This window comes from Pinus tabuliformis, chromosome 6 (assembly GCF_031772625.1).
Source record: "Pinus tabuliformis cultivar Carrire ecotype Pingquan chromosome 6, CPIR1, whole genome shotgun sequence".
Classification (NCBI taxonomy): Eukaryota; Viridiplantae; Streptophyta; class Pinopsida; order Pinales; family Pinaceae; genus Pinus; species Pinus tabuliformis.
The window spans coordinates 2,043,182,544-2,043,205,592 of NC_142292.1; positions in this window are offsets into that span (position 1 = coordinate 2,043,182,544).

The following is a 23,049-nucleotide window of genomic DNA, read 5'->3' on the forward strand; positions in this document are numbered from 1 at the left end:
ATGTTGATTTCCTTTCGGTTTTGTCTTCACACAGTATGAGTTATGTTGGAGATTTGGAGATCCCAATTACAGGGACAAACATGAGGCTCCTTACAAGGACAAGGCACGAGAAGGAAGAAAAACTTGGTATTAATAACCAATGCTTAACTCAACCATTGGAGGTTGGGCAGAGACCTCAATTTTCAAGCCTGAGATACACCAAAGGAGAATGCTTGAAGGTGTCAGATTCATTTGAGACATCATCGAAATCGTCAAGGAAAGAGAATGACAAGAACACATCCCCATCATCCCATGGGGGTTTCCATTGCAGGGAAAGATCTGAGGCGAGATCTCATCGCCATAATGACACCAGAGACAACAAGGGAAGGTATAACCACTCTCGACATTCGAATGTTCATTTCGATTATAATCATGTTGTTAACGATGAACGTAAAACATGGCATCGAAAAACATGTACCTTTTGTGGATTACATAACCATACATTTTCTAAGTGTTGGAAAAGAATGGCAGCACACAAAAGGATGAGGAGTGAAAGACCCTCTCAATAGCATGAAAAGAAACAGGTTAAGCAGATATGGAGGAAGAAAACCTACTGCAGTCATTGCGATAAACGTGGCCATCAAAGAGCCACTTGTTGGAGGTTCCATCCAGAGCAGTGCCTTAAAGACAAAGTGTCGGTGTGTGAACCAGGTGAAGCAGTTGTTCGACAAGCAAAACCACCACAAGGAGGAGACCCATTCACATTGATAAGTAAAAAATGGTTTCTAGATATTTTGTCGTTTCATGGTCGTGCTTTTGTGAATCATTTGTTGCATTTTAAAATGTAAAAGTGATGATGTGCTTTCCATCACTTGTTCAACAACAATGATGTCTGGTCTTATTTGGTATCACATGTTAAACTATGAAAGTGATGTTATGTTTCCATCACTTGTCAAAACAATAGTGTTTGGTCTTGTGTTTCTAAATCATGTGTTGAGTGATGATGTGTTTTCCATCACTTGTTGAAGCAATAATCATAGATTGGCCTTGTTGTCATAGCTGAGGTCTTGTGTCCATCTTGATGTAAACTTGACCACCGAGTATGTGTTATAAACTCGTGGAAAGTTTGGGACGTTTGGGTCATTAGTTGGTCATAAAAGTTAAGCTTGTAATTTGTAGAATGGTAGTACAGGTTTGCAGAGGTTGCAAGTGTCGGCTCATCACTTAAGGCTCCGATGAACAAAGGTGAAGGAGATGGAAGCGAGACCTTTTCAGGACGCTTGTGATGCAGACAAGGTACAAAGAAGCTGAAGATTATTTGTCATGATTTTGGAGGACCAAAAGCTCCTCAGTGGGGAGGATTGATCTAGGTGGCTCTAGAGACACACAGGACAAAGAGGGCTTATGAACGCTCGAAAATAAAAGTGCTCGAAATGACTTCGACCCAGGACCAGAGCATAGATCTCATCGTCCTGAGCACGAAGGTGTGAACGGTTTGTCAATCCAAGTTCATATGAGGGAGAACGAGCCAGTCAAAGTTTTGGTCAAAGTTGGGTTGTGGGCCAGGTTTAAGTGTCCTACAATTTGAACGACCCCGAGACATGAAACCTAGCTCTCAAAAACGGTCGAAATTGCGACCTCGTTAATTTTCCCAATATCCCTTATTTTCTAAAACTTTGAAAATTTCTCCCCTCTTTATAAAAGTCAAAAAAAAAATTATAAATAAGGTGGTGGGCCACCACCCCCGCCACCCCAAACACTACATTACAAAATTTTATAAGGGGGTCGACAGGCCATGACCCCCGCCGGCCTAACCCCAAAACCTCACATAAAATGTTAATTAAAATTTTGGCTCGGCGGCCATCACCCTGTCAAGCCCTCCACCCATGCCATAAACATTAAAACAATGTATTAAGGGGGTGGGTGGGCCACCTCCGGTGGACCCGGCCCACACCCCAACAAACCTCACACAAAATGCGACGATTATGGTTAAGGGTGTCGACGAGGGTCGAACCCGCCTGGCCCACATGGCCGGCTCCCAAGCGGGTGGCCCCGTAATAGTACGCAACCCCTTTAAATGCGGTAGTACAGCCATAAAGAACATACCACCATACATGCGCTGATGAGGAGGATTAGGGGGCGGGCCACCCAATGCGGACCCGAACCCCATTCAAAATACATTTTGTTTAAAAAACAAATAATGCATTGAAATGGAAGGGGTAGGGTTTGACCACCCGAATTCCTCCCTACTATTCGGGGTACTTAACCAATCCACCTAACTTCCTTATTGGTTAATCTGCCAAGAAACATTATATAAACCAAGTATTTTCAGTGCACCCAGGAACAGATGGAGGAACCAAGAGCAGGCACAAATTTCGAGACAGAGGAGGCAAAATATTGGCACGTTGTTCGACGCAGCATTTTGCAAGAGGGGTGAAATTTCACTCTGTTAGATTTTGACAAATTTGATATGGTTTCAGCACTTGTCAACGCTGCGAATGCAATGGCACTGTTCGTGTCTCCATAAGAGTTCTGAATTTTTTGGCCATTTTCAGTATGAGGTTGGAACCATGATCGCTGCAAAAATAGGGAGTGGAACCATGATCCATGAAATTTTCCTGAGGAGGTAATTTTTCTCCATGTCGGAATAAAGTCAAGTTTACAGTCATTTTTCATGGTTTTCCGTAGGGATCATAATGACGAAGTCAGATTTGTCTTTGGAGTTGCAGATTTCCAATCCACCCATGGAGTAGAATCTTTGAGGAATCTAGGGGGAATCTAAAAGATTCCTTGAGCCCCAGATTCTCAACTTCTTAGAATTTAGATTTTGGACAGTCGATTTTGCACTATTCGATGCCACAAATCTGATGGTGCATTCAGATTTCTCATTCTATAATTCTATTCTTCAACCACTTTTCTAAGTGGAATGCAAATGTTAACATCCATGTGCGAGTAGTCATGCGGTTGATGCCATGAGATCGATGGTCCGAACAGCTTCAGCAGTTTGACATCCACTTCTTCAGATGGCCCTTGGTTGTGAGTTATATGCAATGTTCATGTACTTCTTTTGCTATGCATTGTGCTGCACAGGTCCTTGATTGATGTTTGATGTGGGATCCTATTTCTTACACATTTTTATGATTCCTGCTTGATGTGACATGGAATCGCCTATGTGATGTACTTGTCATGATTCATCATGTTGTGTTTTGAGATCCCTTTGTTGTATGTTGATGGGATACTCATGTGTCACCATGCATGTTTTATTTGAGATCCCTTTTATGTCACGTTGGCAGGATGCTCATCATGCATGAGTTTTGTGTCATACTGATAGGAGTCTTTTAACTGAGAGTTCCTGTAGTGGAACATCTCTTAGAGCCACTCCTGCATGAAGGCATTTTCCTTGTATGATCGTGACATCATCTCTTGTGTACATCATCACTATTGACAACACTTAATGCAGCGGCCTACACCATCTTGACACCGGGGCCCGAAGACATAGTCCCTCCTGGACGAACTCCGTTATCAACGACTTATGTTCTCATGTGTTGATGATTTTCATGTTCCTCTTCTTTACAACATGCAGATGTATTAATTTATGTTCTTTTAAAAAATGAAATTTAACACATCACGAAAGTAAAAGGTCTTGGAAGGGTCCTTTGTCACACCCGAACCTGGATCAGAGATACATGGAGCAAGGAATTTTTTCATTTTTCATTTTTTTCTTTTAGGTCTACTAGCTGCCTGAATGAGGTTTTCAACTAGTAGGTCTGCCTAGGCACCTTAAAAGAATTTTTCACCCAGGATTTTTTCTTTTTCTCTTTTTTTTCTTTTTTTTTCTTTTTCCAACCCATTGACCACCTCATGGAGGTTTTCAATCAATGAGCCAATCTCAAGCGCCTCAAAGGAGGTTTTCACCTGAGATTTTATTTTTCCTCTTAATTTTTCATTTTTTCAATTTCTTTTTTCTATCCTACTCTACTTGAAAAAACAAAATCTCTTTCAAGAGCCACAAATATTCTAATGGAGCCATATGCACATCAATATGACAGATAAAATCATGTGTAGGCTTGGAAGATATGCTCTAACATGTACCTGAATATGAGATACAAATTGCTTTAATTGAGATGAGATCAGGAATTGTTGAAGAAGAGTGTGTTGCTGCAACTTAATGATTGTCTAGAGCCATATTTCAATATAGTTGTGATGCCCCTAGTCCATTTGCACATTTGTATCTCTTTCTGTGTCCTCTTCTATCATGACATTCAAATCTTCCTGTTTTTGTTGATTGTTCTCTTGAACACATAGATGATTTGATGGTAAACATGAGGGAAATTTCTCAATATTTGATTCTGATGTCTACTCTTCATAAAGTGCAACCCGTGATTCTTTGGTCTTCTCATTTGAATCTTCTTTTTCTGAATGTTGTCCTTCAATGGCATTAAGAGAATCTATTTTTTTCAATACCCTTCCTGAGCTAATATGAATACCATTGAGATCAAGAGGAGATGTTAGGAAGTGTTGTACCTCAACATTGTAAGTGGGTTGAGCTACCTCCTTGTGTGGGTTTGGAAATGGTGATATAGGTAGTTGAGTGGGAGTGGATCTTTCAGATGGATGTGGTTGGGGTTTTTGTTGTAGTGGAGGCAGATGATAGGGATAACATGGAGTTGGGTGTGGAAGATATTGAGGAGAATATTAAGGATATTGTGGATTTCTCCCATAGGGTCCTTGCCAACCTTGTTTCCAAGACTAGGTTTCGGGTTGAGATGGCCAAGGTTCCAACAAAAGGGTGTGTTCGAATTACTTTGAGATGGATGTGCATAACCTTGAAATTATGAATTAGGTTCTTGCATCATACTAGGTTGACTAGGTTTCAATGGTCTTCTTGGAGCTACATAACATAGTTTCTTTGGTGATTGACTTGCTCCATTATCCTGTTGGTAAACTTCCTTCAACCCTGGTAATGATGGGAAATGTTAGTGCCTAAATCTACCTCAGGCTAAGAAAGGTAGGATCTAGGACAACATCAAACCACGCTTAACCTGGTAGCTAGCCCTACCAAGTCGGCAGAGGGCTCTCTCCTGGTCAATCTCAACAAAATATGATTGATTATGGCTTGAGATGACTAATATGTTGACTAATTTTAGGCTACGTATGTGTGTAAATGAGTTTGATTGAATTTAAAGATGTTTTGTTGGCTCCAATGGAAAGGCTAATTTTGGGTGCGGGGAATGAGGCTCAATTTTGTAGAGATCACAATGGGGCAAGGTAGGAAACTGATTTGGCACTTCAAATTGAATGATATGGAGAGATTTAGACAAGTGAGGAGTTGAATAGGGCAAGAAAACTTAGGGATCCTCTTCAAACAGCTGAAAACATCAAAAACTAAAGCAAACCCCAGGTAGAGCACTGCAATTTCAATGGATTCTACCTTCTCCCTTGTTTGATTTAGCTAAGAAGAAACAAGATAGATAATGACATACATAAAACATAAATAAATTCACAATTATAGGAGAAATCACTATGCCAAAACAAAATGCCACATGAATCCCAAAGAGTGTTGCAAACCCTGATCTCAATTCCTTAGCCAAAACTGTTGATATGAGTATACAATGAAGCTCCTTGCTATCTCAAAAGTCCAACCATGCTAATGACTGAAAGATCACAAGATATAGACAAACCATACTCATACTAGCCCCTAGGGGTCAATATCACAAGTTTAGAAGCTGTTCCAACTAATTCTAAACTGAGAACTAGAAATTAGGCAGTGGAACAACTTGCCTTTGGAAACTAGGGAACTGATTCATTCAGTTTCAAACAACTTTTTGATAGATGAATCTACCTCCATAAGTGAAAATTTGACATGATTACATCAAGATCCATCATTTTACATTAAATTACATCAAAAATTTGAAATTGAGAAGGAGAAAAAGTCAAACTGTCAAAAGCTAGGCGAAAAACAGAGCATTCTAGGTCAAACTGAGCCAAATTTACCCAATGTGCCGTGCTGATTTCTCTATGCGTAGTTCCTGTTTGCGGCCACTTTTGGAGGCCTTCCTAGTGTCCAAATTTTCTCCAAGTGTGCTTGTTGGAAAGGTTTACCTGTCTACTTTCCAACCCAAGTGGAAGTTTTGAATTTGGCCTCCATTTGCCCCTCCAAAATTGAGTTCTCCAAACTCTGCTTCCTATGTGTCAAAATAGGGGCAGTAAGGTCATTTTTTGAGTGTTTTTGACCTTTTTGAGGGCTCAAAACCTGTCAAAATTTCTTTTCCATTGGTAGGAAAGCATATTTTTTCATGCCAAATCCAAAAATGTTGAGTTTTTGTCATTTGGAGGCTCCCATCAAAAGCGAGCGCCAGGTGGCGCGGCACATAGGGCAGAAAATTCTGTTTTTTGTGCCAAAAATTCCAAAAATGCAAAAAGTGTCCCAAATTTTTTGAAATTTGGGCTGATTCTTATTCATCAAGTGTTGTGTTGGGCCAAGGAAGCCTCAGCCAATATCTGAAGTCTATCTTGCTCCTTTCGCCTCCTAGATGCCCTCTTCAACTTTGCCTTCAAGCTCCTGATTCTTGCCTTGCAAACTTTATTTCTCGCCATGTAATGATAAGCCATATGCCTCAACAATGTCTTCTCCCTGTTGGCCTTCTCTAACAACCTCTCTAAGTGGATATTAGCTCTTTCAAGCCAAGATTTCTGATCGGCATTGATTTCTTGCTCAAGTGATGTGAGCTTCACCTTCCTCCTTTTGGCGGCTTGGTGGTTTTCCCGTATGTTTTGCAACTCCATAATCACTTGTTGATCCTCAAGCTGCTTGTTTCTTTGTTCTAGGTACTTTATTATCCACTTAGCTCTTTCTAAGTTGAGGGACAAAGCATTAATGTCCGTGTGTTTCTCTTCGATGACTTCTTTGAGATTTGAGCTTTGTGGGCCCAAATTAGTATCATCGCCCTCAATGAGAATGAAATCAGTCTCCTGCTCACCTAAAGGTCCCTCATCCTATAATGGCCTCTTGCCCTTGTCTTGAACCTGTTGTGCTGATGAAGGAAGTGAAACCCCTTCCACCTCAGGTGGAGATAATACTTGCTTTGCTGCTACAAACAACCGTCTAGTGCCCTTTTGATAGGTGATAAACACCGACATACTAGCGGTTTATGTCTCATGACCCTCATGTTGATGTGAAGGTCCACCTATCTCATGAAAAGTCTCTGGAGGTCCCTGAGGAGCTATAAAGAACTCATGAGAAATGAACTCCTCCCAAGTGATGCCCTGCAAACCAAGCTGATGCATGACCACAATCTTAATGAGAGCAAAATGATATATACTATTGAACTGCTGCTGAGGAGTCTTTTGTTGTACTAGGGTGGTCATCTTCTCAATGTTTCGGCACATGAAGTAGGGGAGATTAATCATCCTCACCCTAGTAAAGTGCATCAACAGTTTGATATGGTAGGAATATAGGCGAGAAAACCAGCCGTCACAGCTGAAATATTTCATTATCAATTTCATCAAAGGAGCATATGAATCTTTCAAGTACCAAAAGGGAAAAACTCTGCTGAGTTGTCTCAAATAATCGGGCTTGATGTATGGTTCATAGTGTTCCTTGTCAATTTTCTGCCTCTTATTCCATTACTCTCAAATATTAGGAATGTCGATTGCTAGAGAAATATACTCTAGTGTTAAAGTGAATGTTACACCAGCTAGAGTGGCTTGACCATTATGTAAATGAATCACAAACAATCGGGCCAACTCATGGCGATACTGGACTCTAGCAACCATCTCACAGAACTCATAGTAGGACTGATGTTGGAAGCATGTGATTGCGAGAGGGCAGGCCTGTAGCTTAGCAAGGGTAGTAGGTTCCTCTCGTATATGTTTGCCACCCTTATGAGGCCTCCTTGGTGCATGTACCTCTGTAGGAGAGTCACTGTGTGTCTCTTCCTCACGATCATATGAAGGATCAGACTCCATGCTTGCTAGTGGGTGTGTTTTCTTAATGAGTAGTAGGAGATTTATGGTGTTTTCAATTTTCTGCCACCAAGGGTAAAAGTATATGAGGGACTATGGAGGGAGAGAGTATGAGGGATTTTGGGACTGTTAGGATAGGGTTTTGTTTGGGAAATAGGGAATTAGGGGGTGATATGTAAGCTTTAGGGACAACAATTAGGGTTTGGGGATTTGTAGTTAGGATTTGAGAAAATGGGAATTGGGGATAGGGATGACTGAATATGGGAGTTAGGGAATGGGTGGATAAGCTGAGAAAATGAGTGAAGGAGTGAAAAAGTGAGGGGGTGGTAGAATAGACTTGGCAGCAAAATGATAAGTACAAACCCTAAGCAATATTTTTTGAGAAATGGCAAGGAGGTAGGGTTTGATTTTTCTTTTACAAAACCACCATAAATTTTATGAAAAACTCCTTCACTAGCAAGGAAGAGGGCTTAACTTACTTGCACAATGGAAGAGTTGAGTGAATTTGGCGATTTGAGGGAGTGTTTGAGAGAAATAGGCTTGGCAGCTCTATGCGCTGCGCCTCAAACCCAACGTGCCGCGCCTCAAACCCAACGCGTCGCGCCTCAAACCCAATGCGCTGCGCTTCCCGTGTGCACCACGCTAGTTCAAATTAACACTGAGGAAAGTGACTCTATGCGCTGCGCCTCTTAGATGCGCCGCGCCACTCACCCAGTGCACTGCGCCCACGAATTTGGACAATTTTTCTCCAAGTTCACTTCCTTTGCTCAAACACGGCTTTCACTTTGCTCAATCTTGTTCTTTGAATGAAAATGAGCTTTCGAATTGAGAACATGATTTATATACAAGGAGCTTTTTAAATTTTTGATTCATAAAAACCCACTTTATAATGTTTGGAATGTGACTTTATTTTTCAGCTCTGTTTTTTGAGCTGTTTACTTTATTTGAGCCTTTTAATGAACTGAATGACTTAATTTGTCTTGATTTTTTGTTTGCTTTGCAGGGGATGGAGCTATTGAGGCTTGGCAAGGTGACCAAGGTTGCCACTGAAGTGATTTACATATGAAAGAATCGAAATTACATCAATTTATACAATAAAATTCCAAAATACTCTGTTTTGAGGAAAAACACATTTCTGAGCAATTGACTATGAAATTTATTAGTACTGGAACCTCCTGATGTGCCTGATGACTGTTATTGGATATTTTGGAGACCTTTTTGATGAAACCCTAGACCTAATCAAAGTGAAACCCTAGAAACGACTCTTGAAATTGTAAAGACAAAAAATGACTGCAAAGGATTTTGATGAACAGAAATGGGCCAGCAGGTAGAGGACATGAGGGAAAATGTACAAAGAACCACTACCATCATATGATCCATGACCTTATGGAATGCAGCTGATCGGATGAGACACCTAAAATGCATGCAAAAAGAGAATTTTGATCACTGATGGAGGGATGATTTAACAACATGTGATTCTGCATGGACAACACAAACATCATCATCTTCTTTTTCCTCATCTTTCATTCTTAACATTTCTACTCATTCGCTTAGATTGCTAAGAATTTATGCTTTAAAGTCATCAAACAAATTTCCAAGTTTAGCTTGACTTACCGATATTGATGTTGATTTACTTACTTTTTCCCTTCCTCTTGATATGTGTTCGCATGTTTCATAAATCTTCAAATGATAATTGGTATACATCACCTCTACTCATGAGATCAAGGAGATCAATCCACTCATTCCTAATTGTTCTAAGTAAGAGGGTTTTTAGTGTGCCATATCCTACATGATGTAATTTTCCCCTCTTAACATTATACATGAACCTCTCTATTAGATCCTCAAGGCTCTCATCTTCTTTTTTATTCATTCTACATATTTATTCTTTAAGAGCATGATCTTTATATTTTTCTAGAAATATCTTTTGCATATCAATCCATGATCTTATTGAATTAGTCCATAAACTCATGAACCATTTAAGAGATCTATCCTTCAATGTTGCCGAAAACAATCTCAATTTTTGAGTGTTTAATAAGTAACCATAAGATATACAAAGGATTTCAAATTCAAAGAGAAAGGTTTCAGAATCCTCCAACCTCATACCATGGAAGTTGGGAAGGAAAGATGGAGGGATGTTCTTCACATGAACACTGACATTAGTATCTTGAATGGGAAATCCAAGAGGATACTCTTCATTGTTATCATCTCCATCCATTTCTTATACCTTCTCTACCACCTCTTCTTCTTCTACCTACAAAAGTGGACGCTGATGTCGCTCTTACTGCACCACATGATCAAGTCGGGGAGGGTGGGGAGGTGGGGCAGGTTTGGTGTTTGAGAAGTAATTTTTTATAATAAAAAAATTGAATAAGAATTCTAATGCAATGCCATTTTTCCATCTTTAAAATGAAATATACCTAATGAAATTTTTGTTCTTGCAGAAAGTAAAAGAAATGAATCAACTATGGTAGAAAACAATGCATAATTTGACACCTCCTCAGCAACGGCACCAAAAGGTGATGAGCCTTAGTATTGCAACAAGAATGTTGCAGCTCCCAAGGCTACCAACTTAAATTATCAAGCCGGGGTTCATATACACTTAAGAGGTGTCTGCACTATATGTGCAACATACAATGTGTCCTTATTTTGTTGATCTGATGTAATGGAGTGAATATCATGAAATTTAACCTAAACTACTTGTAGAAATGGAAATTCTACTTGCTCAAATGTAGACAATTAACCTAATTTCAGAAATGGAAATCAAACACTAGTCTAATTGCACGAAGTGAAAGTTGCATTGAAAAGGGAACCTAGACTTAACTTAAGAATAAAGAAAGTAAACTAATCTAACATGCATGAAAGAAATAGAATGTAATCAATCACTGCATTCCAAGAGGTTAGATCCATTGATAGAGTTCATTATATACTTCATTTGGCAATCAAGGAAATCATTATTGTGCTATCCAATTCATAAATTTATCCATTAACCCAAATTGTTGAGATGTGTTGTAGGGGTAAAAATGCATGTCCTAAGTGGTATTTTTTATTCCCCAATCATGGATTTAGAGCCTAGGGGTCATTATTCATATAGAAGAATTCAAAGTTGTAGTTGGGATCAAAATTGGTGAAGGAAAGTGATGCTACAGGTTTGTTACAAGCGATTTCTATAGGAGGCCTGTAATGCTACTGGAGCAAGAAACTTGCTAAATTCCCAAGTAAATAAAACTCAAATGGGACGGAATAATTTTTGTTATTAATTAGGATGTCTTAGGTCTCCATTCCAAGTGTAATCACTCCAAAATACCCCTGTTAACGTGTGCTAAAAAATAGCATAAAATTACTAGTCTAAAATCTAGAAATTCAAGAACTAGTGAGCTAGTTAACCTATCAAATGCCTAACCTAATCAAGTGAAAATTAAATGGGGTAATTTTTTTTATTAAATTGAATGTTTTTATGATCTAATACAATTGTAATCAAATCAAATTAAGCTTATTAACACATTCTAAAAAATAGCAAAACATTACTACTATTTTGCTACAAGGGACTTCCAAAAATTCTAGATTTGTGAACTAGTAAATAAATCCAAGTAGCTCAATGATGAAGATGACTTTTAAATTTTTTTCTAACAATGCATCATGCTTGTGACTCTGTAAATAACCTGTAAAATAACTTACTTCAATAATTTAGCCCAATCCTCCAACAAAAGAAGCATCAATACTAAATGCAGAAATAGGAAAAATAAGAATAAGGGATGCATGTGAATAAGAAGTGAAAAGAATAAAATAAGATTATACAAAAGGGCTCTGAGGCTCCTGGAATGGAAAAGCCCAAGGATACTCAGATTTCTATGAACGATACCAAGCTTTAGAAGCTAAAAATGGCACCAAACTTCATTATTTGAATCAATCAAAGTACATCCCTACTAGAAATGAAAGTGGAGCTGCAAAAATACAAGTTTTCTCAACAAGAAGACTAGGAAATACATGCCCCTAGAGGAAAATTTGAATTGGTACCTATACAAAGTGATGAGGAAGCGTTCTCCTTGAAAGGTGAAAGATTTTCCCTCCAAAATCCCTCAAATAGTGGATCTGGTTCTCAACACTAGGAATTTGCATTAAGTGACATGGAACACATTCCTAGATTTTCTCAATCACTAGAGCTCCAGAATTTGTCAACGATTTCATGATATTTTGTTCATTTATTATCCAATCTTAATCCTCCTGTAGTAGGGAGCAAGTCCCTAGATTATCTCATCGTCCAAATCTTCATAATATGCCCAATATTCTCACAATATTCTACAAAAATAAATAATATTATGCACAAATATGCAATTATCTCTAAACCTTCTTAATGAACATATTAAAGCTAAAAATAATTCATATAATGAAAAAAAAAGAGGTTTAATGTTATGAAGGATGGTCATATGGGCCTTAATTCATGTCTAATTTGGAGGCCCATCACTAATCTTGGAGGTTTTTTTCTTTTTGTCATAGTTTTCCATGTCTTGTTACAGTGTTGTTGTGGTTTTTTTGCTCTCAACTCAGTTACTGATGGCTCTTTGGTGGTTTCTCTGCTTGCCTTGGATTCTAATTTTTTGGCCTTGCAACTCAATCAAGCAAGTCAATGTTTTTTTTTTTCTGGTGAAGACTTTAGTTGGTTTGGGATGGCCTAGCTAGGGCGTGTCTTACTTGTTCTTTTTCAGGACCTGTCCAAGTCTACATCTAGATGACACATATATTTTCACTGATACTTTATGTGTGTGACTCTAGCACAAAGGTGGTTTATTTTTTGGTTCATTGAAGTTTGGAAGTTCATTTCGATCATGGCAGTGATATCCTACGTGCCTAGGCATGGTTTTGTGTTGATTGTGTACTTGTTGTATCTCACTCTGAGTCGGTAAGTGCCTGAATTTTTTGTTGGTTCTTTATGTACTGGTTCAGCCATAGTCTTTTGGCTGTTCAAAATAGTGGCCTATTTGGTGGCATGTTGGTCTTTATGTTTCTGAGGTATCTTGGTGCATATGTGATACAACCTTATGTTAGATTTTTTTTGGTTATGGCTGGCTATTTATATTTAAATATGTTGTACATTTTTCCTTATTAATAGAAAGTCTCTTGGCACAACTTAAAATAAATAAATAAATAAATATATATATATATATATATATATATATATATATACAAAACACCATTAAAGTATTTTTATTATATATATAAATTAATTAATTAATGAAAAAAAAAACTTTGCTTTTAATTACTTTTATATAATAAAAAATTAAAATATGCAGTAGATAATCCAAGAACATGTAGCAGATATTAAGCACAACCACTCTCATTCCTCGGCTTTAGCTGAACATGCAGTGAAATCCAATCACCATGTTTGCATTGAGGATTTTCGAGTCATCGCCAAGATTGAACACTTCCATCATAGGAAGCTTCGAGAACCATTGAAATTGAAAAATGTGCTATTAATATTAACAGGGATGATGGTTGGAAGTTAAGTAGAAGTTGGATCCCTGCCCTCTTTTCATAATATTTTTTTAATACATATAATAATTAATAATTGATTATTTATATTTTTATATTGCAATTTATATCCTCTTTGACCTCCCTATTAAAATATTATCCAATCTTTTTTTTCCCCGTGGAAAAATAAATAATTTTATTCATAAGACAAAATTACATTTTTTAGATGCTAAAAAGCATATGCAGAGATACTGTTCTGGTTTTCACATAAACAAAAATAAAAAAATGAGATATAAAAAACTATTCTTTTATCCCTTTCTTTTTCTCCACCTTTTGTCATCCCCCAGAGTTGGGGGTAGTAGTTACAATGGAGAGCTGATTTTATATTATAGTTATGGTAGAGTCCTTGTCTGACTGAGATCCTTCTAATCCATGGGTTCTCTTGTTGCCAGTTATTTCCTTTCCTGTTGTCTGGGGATCGTGTTGCTGCTATGGATTACTGGGGGCTTCCTCTTGCTTTTGCATGTTGAGCTGGACTTTTTGTTCATCCTTTTCTGCTATGTTTTCTGTAGTGTCTGCTGTGTCTTCTTCTTCATCCAATGGCTCTGTATTTTGTCATCCTTTAGGCTTCCTCTGTTGCTGCTTGTTCCGATTGGGGATGTTTCTTGCCTGTGGACAAGCACTGTGAAGGTGGCCTGTTTGTAAACATCCTCGGCATCAGAATGTTGTATTTTCGTAATCCAAGGATTGTGTCCACTGAGTGTTATTAAAGTTCAGTATTATACTTTCTGGTAGTCCCTGGCTGAGATCTACTTCAACACATATTCTAGCGAAGGTAAATATTCCCTTTGTGAGTCTGTCTTCATCAATCTTTAGAAATTTCCCCAAGGTATTCCCTATAGCGATTAAAACCTTGTGGTGCCAGAAGTGTAGTGGAAGGTTGTGCAGCCTAACCCAAACTGGCATCTTTGATACCACCATTGTATTGGCGTCGAAATATGGAAACCATGGGGTGATGAAGAGCCCTGCGTTGCCCCAAAACCATGGCCCCTTATTAAGGATGTATTCCTTTTCCTGTTTTGTGTTGAATCTTACAATAAAAAACCCTTTTGGGCATAAGTATATTTCGCAGTTTGGTGTCCAGGTAGTGTGGATCCAGTGGTGTAGGTCGCTAGATTTGGGCCAGTACCCATTGAATCTACAAATAACTGAGTGGGAATATAGATCTGAGTACAAAGAATTTACCTTAGGCATTGCAATGGTGAGAGCAGAATTCTCAGTTTTTTGTTCAACAATGTAAGGCCTGGGGAGTACAGGGGCTATTGTAATATTGGCTTGTGCTTTCCCTTTACCCTTGACAGTGTCCTTGAAGGAGCCTGTGTTCTTGGAGCTTGTATTCTTTGAGCTGGTTCCAGAACATCCACCTCTCAGATGGAGGTTGATGATGATGGTCGAATCTGTGGTTATGTTGTAGTCCTAAAGGGTGTAGTTGTCCTGTAGGTTGCGTCTCGTGTAGATCAAATTTTGCCCCTGTTCTGGTATGCCAAGTAGGTTCTATATTTTATTCCATAGATCCTGGATGTTGCTTCCCTTCCATAACCTCAAGCAATAATGCCTGCCTTCTAGTGCTTTAAAGAAGAGCTGAATGAGATCCGCCTCTCTCGGGTTTGAGTCTGACTGAGTTTGCTCCTGATCTGTTGCCTAGTTCGTCCAGCTCCCAAACCCTAGATCTTCATCGTTCTGGTGTACCTCTGTGATTTTGGCCTGGGAAACAGGGCATAGGGGTATCTTGGCGATTGTGTACCCCCAGATCTGGATTTTGTGAAGGCTTCTTGACCATTCAAGGAGACATACTGTTGTATAGTTCCCTGATTGATGGGAGTTTATCCATATCAGAGTATGTGCGGTTGCAATGTGCACAAAATCTAGAGTGCGATTACGCATCCTCCAAAAATTGATCAGATCTGGCTTCCCCTCGATATTTACATGTTCCATAAGGTAGTTTGCAAGAAAATTCTTGGCATCTTTGTCAATCAGATTCTTGATGATGATAACAACGTCCCTGAAGCACAGATCCGCTGTAATGTGCCCATTTCCATCTTGGGGAGCCTTCAAATTGGCCCAGACAATCCCCTTATCCTTGAGATCAGGTTTCTTCAAACCCTCATCCCTCTTCTTGGTCTTGGAGTCGCTCTCTCGGTAGCCCCTACCCTTGATGGCACCGCCAATCTGTGTTATAATAGCTGAGACAGGGTTGTCCTTGGGGACGAATAGGTTGTATGCGGCTACAGGTCCAGATCCAGGCTTATTCTCCAGCAGAGGCAAGGTAACACGGGTCCAGAGCCAGCAGGGAGGGTAGGCATACCACACTCCGGAACCGGTTGAGAGACAAACTGCAGGAGAAGGGGTGGGCATCGATGGTGCAGCTTGCTAATTGGGTGTCGAGGCGTTTCGACCGAGTTTTGCGAAGTCTGCGTGTGTTGGAGCCATCGCATCCCATATTATCCAATCTTTTAATATAATATTATTTAAATATAATTGTTGAATATTATTCATTTTTAATAATAACCCTATTAAACTTATTTTTTATATATTTACAAATATTCAATTCTTATTATATTATTAAATTAATCTAACTAATTTTGAATTCAATATTATTTTAATTTAAAATATTAATAAATTAAAATAAAACATAAAAAAATAATAATAAATTTATTCAACTAATTTTTTAACGGCTAATTCATAACAGTTATTTCCTAATGGCTAACTCTGGAACAGATGCATCCTTGCTATTTAAACATTCCAACTAACTGATTTTTTCACCTTTGTCCTAATGATGAACCACATTAGATGGTTTGAAACATTGACCAAAAAATCATGATGTGATTAATCCGAAAGAATTTATAAAAATCAGTATGGATCACAAAAGTCTAAAATCAGGCAAAATTAAAACATTTTAATTATAAAAAAATTCTTTGCTTTTTAATTACTTTTTATATAAAAAAAATTATAGCTGGAATGATTTTTTAACTCTTAACCACTTTATATAATATAATAAAAATAGAGTCCCTCAATCGAGGTGTGAGCTGGAGAACAATGCCATCATGGTGAATTAATGGGGGTCTCCTCAAGGTACAAACCCACCACCCTCCACATGCTCAAGGCATATGGTGTGGTGGCTACATGCATGCGAGGTATTAAGGTTCCCGTTGAAGGTGACAATGCCATTGCGTTTTGGCAATTGGTAAGTTGCTCTGCGATGGAATTTGTTAATCATGTAGTGTATGGTAAAGGATTATTGAAGGGTGGTGGTCCTGGGCTCTGTGGATCGGTGCAGGAGCAGGCGAGGTGGCAGTCTTGGCTTATCCCCACGCTGGTTAATAGGTATGTGGCATGCCATCTTTTTCTCTCCTCCATGCATCGGTTGAACTATTTGATGGAATTGGGATTGTATGCTTTTGAACCACTCGAGTTTCAAAGGAAGAGGGGCTCCATGCATCTGCATGCGTTTGTATGGCATCTAAAGCAGGTCCAATCATCTGGTATTGTTTCAATGTCTGTTGATTATGGGATTTTTCTATCCAAGATGGGTATATATTGGGAGCTTATCCTTGGGGTCCATCTCTAGGATTACCTCTTATCTCGACCCAACACTGAAAGGGCTTGGGGAATGGTAGGTCTTAGCTTCGTTTATGGGTTATGTATTTTTTAATTTCCTTGGGGAAGGTTGGGGTTTTTCCTTTGGATGTATTGGAGCAGAGTTAATATTTGTGTGTTTCGTCTCTGCGGGCTCTATGGTCTCTGCCCCTATGGGTGTTGTCTCTGGCGTATTTTTTTGCCTCACCTCCGGTTTGGGAACAAGATTTGTTTTTGTGGATTTAGATTTTGTGTTTTCTCCATACCAATTATCGATTGTTATGTTAGTTGGCTCTTGGAAATGGGGGTTGCATCTCTATTCGAGTCGATCAGTAAGGGATGTATGCAATGGAAGAGGAGGGGGGTGATCCCTCAGGTTCTATACTAGAAATTATTGGTTCATGTTTCTTCTATGGCAGGTGTGCAGGGTAGTAGTGTCTCCTATAATCTGGGAGCTTCTAGGCTCGGGCTACCACCTTTGCAAGTAAATATATTAGTCACAACCTCCACATCAAAGTGTAGGCTTAAGGCAATGGTTCGATCGGTGATAGAAAAGGCAAGAAGCTCATCCTTAAGGGGTCGTAGTAAAAGAACCAGGGGGGCCTCAGCGGCAGGATATCCCAGCTCCTCTAGGTGCCGAACGCGGGCTCGAAAGTTAGTCTCCACCATCATAAATGATGCGGTTACAACCTATCATTAAGGCACATAAGAAGAAATTTCGCAGTTAATGGAAGAATGGGAAGCATATCTGAACAGGTACGTCAGCATGATGAAATTGACATGGAAGACTGGCGAGCTATGGTGTTGGACCCTGTTGGGTTGTGTTATATTCTTTCCACGACTAGCCCACATAGTTAACCGGGGGGTTAGGGGGGTGGGGGGTGGGGGGGGGGGGGTGCCGAAACCCCCCTTCGTTGTGCCAATTGCGCAACGAGGGGGTCACAGGGGGGTGGCATCCCCCCCTGTCAGGGGGGTTTGAGGAGGGTGGGTAGCCCCCCTCTACGGGGTTCAGGGCAGTGGCCTGGGGAAAATTCTTTTGGACCCTATATTAGGTTGGGCAAACCTACCTATGGTTTTGTGCATGGTTTTCGCACATGTTTTTGGACGCGATGGTTTTCAGTCCATGGTTTTGGATGCGATGGTTTTCGATCCATGGTATTGGATGCTTTGGCATGTATAAATATGTATTGTAACATTGAAATGAACATAATGAAAAATCAATCTGGTAGTCCTGGTTTTGGGATCCAGGGAAAAATCTCTGTGTATATGTGTTTTATGTGTTATGCTCTTGCATTGTTTATTTTCTGTGTTTTAGAATTCGTATGCAGGTAATTTCTGTACAGGGTTAAAACCTACAGACCTAGGGCACACCTGAGGCCACATCACTTAATTTAAACAAACTTTATTCTTGTATTGGTTGATGAAGGGTATCCTGGCAAAACCTTTGGAACATTTTTTTTTGGGTATGACAGCAACAGTACAGGATTTTCCTAACTACAAATAAGAATTTCATAAGCTCCAATTTCATATGAAAAAGCAAGATGGCCAACTTCGGCGTATTGGAGAACAAATTCCATGTATTCTCCCATAGACAGAGCTCTCGGGATTGAATGCTAAGGACCCAGCTCCAATGGAGTCTACGTTCGTTGATGGTCCAAAGTAGTTTGATAGTTGGTCTCTCTATTTTCTTTTCTTTTCTATATGTGAGAAGCATTTAGTTTTCATTATGCTGATAGTTATGTTTTTAGGTATATAGAATTTAGACAATGCAAAGACAATTAGACTTAATTATCTTGGCTAGAAAGACTTGATATTTTTTATTACTAGATGGCATATCACACTGTTAGGTGGCCGATAGACTTGGTTTCCCTCTAGGCAAGTTGAGGCCACCTAATGATATGTATGTGGATGTAACTTGCTTTTTATATATTAATGAAAAAGGAAGGACATGCCAAGCTTACAAAAAATATATAATAAAAATAGAAAGAAATTTGAAGGTCGATATAAGAACATGTCAAACAGATAACTCATCAAAGCCAACTACACAGAAACCCAAGTAATGATTCCATCTCTAACCCTTCCTAGTTAAATGAGGACATTGTTTTAACTAGTGGATACGAAAGAAACATTGAAGATTTGTCCAAGAATTTGTTTGGTGCTAAGCTAGTTAAGCTCTGATAATTTGCAATGGTGTAATGAAGTGGTCAAATTCCATCCAAATGAATTGTATTGATGGGATTGGTAGTAGTGTCATGGATTATGTGATATCTAATATCCATGTATCCAAACAAATTATAAATTTTGACCTCTTGAACGACAACAAATCTAACTTTGATCATAGACCTTTAATCTTAACTCTAAACTTTTCCATGCATAAATTCCTTATGGAAGAAAATTTTGATAATCAAATGCACTTGCTCTTTGACAACAGTAAGGTTGATCTCTTCTTAAACGATTTAAACAATGATTTAAATCTCCTAACTTATGAGGACAAAATTGAAAACCTTTATCATAATTTTACAACAACCCTTTCTAACGGGAATTTTGAGGTCTAAAATGAGCCTCCTAAGGAAATTATAAAATAATAGTGGAAATAATAAAATAATATTAGATTACATCATCAAATTTTAGAGGGAAAAAAGAAAAAACTATTTTTTCAACTCGTATTTTCAACTTATCTCCCTATGGATTTACTCAAATTTCAAGTGGCAACACTCTTTGGTTGTGGACTTTGATTCCTCATCTAAATATTACCCATGTTCCATACTTTTGATGGACCCTACTACACGAAAAATGAGAAATACGTGAAAAAATGTGATTAAAGAACCCTACAACACGAAAAATGAGAAATACATGAAAAAATGTGATTGCAATCACATTTTTTCATGTATTTCTCATTTTTCGTGTAACAGGGTCCATCGAAAATATGCAACATGGGTACTCCTTGGATTAGGAATTAAATTTTACATCCAACGAGCACTCCCGCTCGAAATTTGAGTAAAACCTTACGAAGATAAATTAAAAATACAAGTTGAAAAAATAGTTTTATTATTTTTTAATCTTTTTACATTTTTAGTCCCAAAATGGTGAATCATCCCCCATGGTTGACATCATCATCTTGAATCATATTGGTTCTTATAAAGTTTATTTTGGTTGTACATTTTTCTTAGGAGACCCATTTTAGACCTCAAAATTCCCCTAATGCAAGTTTCCGATTGGAGTGTAATGTAGAAAGAATAATGGAACAACCAACCCTTCGTATGACAATGAATGTAAAATTGCTAGGAAACCCACTGGGGATGATTTTAATGAATACTTATAGCTCTCCAATATAAATACATACAAATCCCTTAGGAAGAAAAGGTATTAGACCAATAGAAAACATGAATAGAGTGGTGCACTTGAAAGAACACTCATGAGGATGTAGCCATCCTTGAACATGTAGACCTCCAACCATGGGAGGAGCTCATGCAACAATGAAAAATCGAGATAAAAAATAGTCAGGATATGTTACAATTGGGATACTGGCTATATATTTCTCTTAACATCAAATAAGGATATCATCTACAAATTCCTACAAATGCACAACCACAATAGGATCATATATGGGCAAAGGTATGGACCTACAACCATTGGTCAAAGATATGGACCTACAACCATTGGTCGAACTTCTTCAACCAAGGTTGACTGCATAACTTCAACTTGCAATGTTTCTTCAACCCTTAGGAGACTTTATGTGTGTGATATATAATTGGAAAGGTCTTCTAGTGGGTTATCCATCTAGGTGCTCTGTGGGGGAATTTGACCCGATCTTTTTCCAATAAACTGTCTGCAACAAATAAGTCTTTGAACCATGCAAAAACTAGTCATAATCATTATATTTTTAAGGATTCTTTAATTATTATCCTACTATGCTGGTCTCAACAAATGGCCTAAAAACTAGCTAGATACTTCCCTTAACATCAATAACTGCACAACAATCTCCAATACCAATCGCAAGTGCCAATAAATGAAAACATTGTTTCCAACATTCTCCAACACTATGTCTAACAGCATATTTTTCTCAATGTCTTCAAATCTCAAATACAACACCACAATTGCATTTAGATTGACAAGAGATTTCTAGCAATATAAAGTTTACATGAATTTGACCCTAGTATTTAAAATTATGCCCCTAAAAATTTTGGCCAATTATGTTAGGCCATATTATCAATGGAAGTTCATATGGATCTTGTATTGCCCTGTTGCCGCTGCAACAAATGCCCTCCAAAATTTTGCTTACACTTGAATTTTGGAGCCTACTGAGGATCTTGTGATCAATAATTCTATGGTCACTTGGTGTTCGTCTAGTGTTCTGCAAAGTGTTAAGTCTTCTTCTGAGTGTCAAAGTCACTTGCTCACACATGCTCTATCTTCGATGAATTCACAAACACACATATTTCTATGCAAGCTTGCAGAGACATTACGCAACTCTTGAAGGTAAGGCTTGCACAGTCACTGGTGACAACGGCTGTGCAATCCATAAGAACAATGTACTATGCATCACATGTTGGCAGTCAATGCGCACTATCCATTGATAGTTCTCCCCACTTCGAGTGCAATTTTCCTTTTATTTGGGTGAGTTTTCTCAATTGTTTCTTTGGCACACCTTTGTTTTTGCAAGTGTCGCTTTCAAGGTCACGATTGTTGTTATGGATTTCTTTCACACTAAAAGTGTATTTTTCATGTTATTTTCACTCTAGCATGTGTCACTTTCACTTTCTTTAAGTCTTTTCAAGTGTCGTTTGCACTTTTCTCTCACTTTCTAAAGTGTTATCTTTCGGCATGGGAAGTGTCACACATCACAAAAAGCAGAGTTATGGTTCATTTCAAGGGGAAACTTTGGTGTCAATGGGTCCTATTTATCATATATACATGTATTATATCCGTTCCCAAAGTTTCATGCACTTTCACACAAGTTTTGTCATTGTCACAAAGTATACCTTAAGTGTCGCACTTGGAGGAGTATGTTATTTTGTCGTCGCAATAAGGGGACCATGTCATTTATAAATACTGAGTGTTTAATGTTGTGTCTTCGATTGTTCTAACTATGTGATCATGTTCAATTCCCACCTTGGTTTCATCTTTTCCTCACCGTTTCCACACTTAACCAAATTTTGGAAAAAAAAAATTGCCTAGCCAACTTGAGCTCACTATGCCCTCCTTGAACCGTGCATTGCGCAGTGGCAAGCCTCAAGCATGCCCCCTTTCCTCCTGGAATTGTGAGGTGAGAATAAACCCTCCCACTCCTGCCACCCCAAGATATGTGGGTTCCTTTAAAGTAGGAATAGGATCATCATGACTATAATATGTAAGCGTACAGGGATGATAACATGATTGCACATCAGTTAGTTTGTTGTATTACTATGCCTGAATCAAGGGAAGGCGATAGCAAGTTGCATGTGGTTGGGTGGTTTCATCTAATATTTTACACCATTGAACATGCCTAGATTTGGTTCAACCAAGACATGACGGTGAGGCATATTCTAGGTGATATGAGTAGGGATTGATCATGCCCAACTCATGAGGTCATGTTAGTGCCACACAACAATTAGTTTTCTTGAGCAATATGGGACACTCAAACAAAACAAAAATTATAGCCCGATGACAATTATCATCATTGCTAAATGACCCCTGAGCTATTATAAGTTTTTCCACCTTTATAAAATAAAATGAATTGCAAATTTAAATCCATCTTAACTCTAGATCTATCATTCTCTAAGTGAGATCAAATATCTTATGGTGCAAACTTTTTATCAAATTTATTCAATTTAAGACAAGTTTGCACCTCAATGGACTTGATCGCTTTCCACTTATAATAAATTTGGACTTATAATGGAATTTTATAGTTGTTTCAAATTTATCTCTCACACTTTCTATTTATATAGAGCGTTGAAAGAATTACACTTCTGTTTTGTACAACATTACCATTAAAATGTTTTAATAGTAATTTGTATTACTTGC